The sequence below is a fragment of the Aplysia californica genome, unplaced genomic scaffold, assembly GCF_000002075.1.
Source record: "Aplysia californica isolate F4 #8 unplaced genomic scaffold, AplCal3.0 scaffold01773, whole genome shotgun sequence".
Lineage (NCBI taxonomy): Eukaryota > Metazoa > Mollusca > Gastropoda > Aplysiida > Aplysiidae > Aplysia > Aplysia californica.
The window spans coordinates 38,647-40,730 of NW_004799043.1; the positions used below are offsets into that span (position 1 = coordinate 38,647).

At 34.1% G+C, this 2,084-nt stretch overlaps 1 protein-coding gene across 1 annotated transcript in view; it reads left to right on the forward strand.

Annotated features, from left to right (window-relative positions):
- Nucleotides 1–2,084, forward strand: part of LOC101846557 (V-type proton ATPase catalytic subunit A) — a gene marked incomplete in the record, with an annotated part of 25,774 nt that overhangs the window by 21,011 nt on the left and 2,679 nt on the right.

Genomic DNA, 2,084 nt, shown 5'->3' on the forward strand with positions numbered 1-2,084 from the left:
CTTAGACAGGACTGATCAAGATGAAGAAAACCAACCATTTCCATCCGAGGTCCCAATCGAAAGTAGCCGCATTGCTGTTGTTTTTGTTGTTGTTGATTTGTATTTTGTTTGTTATTTTTATTTTGTTGCTGATTTTGCGCTAGGGTGACAATAAAACGAAATGTGTCAGACAAGGATGACCGAGTGCTGGTGTAAAACAAACACATGGGTCGCCACCACTCGAAGAACGAGCTTCGCTTCTGTCACAAGTTTATGTTGACGTCCTTTGTTACTTTGTTACAGACTGGGTAAACAGTGACCACTCATCTCACTTACGATTTGTGAATGAGTTCTGGGCGGGGCTTTTATGGGTTATGAGGGATCACACGCTTACCTCATCAGCAGCTGAACATTTGTGCCTATTGGTCAACAGTGGGAGGGGCCTACGCAACATGATCAGTTGGAGGGACTACCTAACGCCTAATGACAAAACATAATGGAGTCACTAAGGTGGCCGTCTAAGACAGGTGTTTTTGTTTGGTGTGATAGGGGTTGTGTGTTAAAATATGGTGGCCGCGGCCGCTTTGGACAGGTGCCCGTCTTAAAGAGGTGGCCGTCAGGGCAGGTTCGACTGTAGTAAAGTTAACGCATCACCAAAACTTTCAGGGGGGTAATCTGCAGGTTTAATGTGCAATATACGCACATTTGTGCGTAAACGGAGCCCTGTCATTCATAACAACAAGAGCACCTAGAAAGGTAATTCGAATTGGCGTAAGGAAGTGGCTATTCTCACCGCGGGTGAGACTTGCCAGCATAGGCTATTCTCACCCGGTGTGAAACAAGACATGTTTTTCCTCATTTCGGAATACTGTCTATCGGTGTGGATGATCAAATTGATATAAGCCAAGAAAAAATTACGTTATAGCACAAAAGTAAGCTAATTTGATCGTCTTCAAAGATGCTCTATGGCTATTTCACTTTTCGAATCGAGCCGAACTACGCGGGTAGGGTTGGGTTGATTTAAATCAGTTGATTTTTTAAATTTAAATCAACTTGATTTTTTAAAATAAAAATCAGTGATTTAAATCACTTTTTTTTTAATGTATTTTTATTCAGTTTTTACACATTTTAACATTCAGAATTCCTTTCCTTAGTTTCATAAAACAGATATAAGGTTTAGTAGACTAATATAATCATGCTTAAAAGTCTGCTTTCCCCCCCCTTTCACTGTAAAATAATACAGTATTCAATTTACTTTTTTTTTCTATAAATGAAATCAGAGCTGGGTTGATTTAAATCAGTTGATTTTTAATTTTTTTTTATCAACTTGATTTTTAAAATAAAAATCAGTGATTTAAATCACTTTTCAAAAAAATGTATTCAGTTTTTACATATATTTAAACATTCAGACTTCCTTTCCTTGGTTTTATTAAACACATATAAGGTTTAGTAGACTAATACTATAATAATGCCTAAAAGTCTGCTTTCTCCCCTGTCACTGTAAAATAATACAGTTCTCAATTTATTTATTTTTTTCATAATTGAAAACCAGGGTTGGGTTGATTTAAATCAGTAGATTTTTTTTATTCAAATCAACTTGACTTTAAAAATAAAATTCTGTGATTTAAATCACTTTTAAAAAATGTATTCTGTTTTTACATCTTTAAACATTCAGAATTCCTTTCCTTGGTTTTATAAAACAGTGTCACTGTAAAATGATACAGTACTGAATTTTTTTTTTTTCATAATTGAAAACCAGGGTTGGGTCGATTTCAGTTGATTTTTTAAAATTTAAATCAACTTGATTTTAAAAATAAAACTCAGTGATTTAAATCACTTTAAAAAAATGTATTCTGTTTTTACATCTTTAAACATTCAGAATTCCTTTCCTTGGTTTTATAAAACAGATATAAGGTTAGTAGACTAAAATACTCATGCTTAAAAGTCTGCTTTTCCCCCTGTCACTGTAAGTAGTAAAATAATACTGTACATATTTAACTTTTTTTTCATAATTGAATTTAGCATTTTCTTCTTTTTACACAAACACAAGCGCGCGCACAAACACACACTGTAATAAAATGCAAGTTTATCTATGCATAATTACC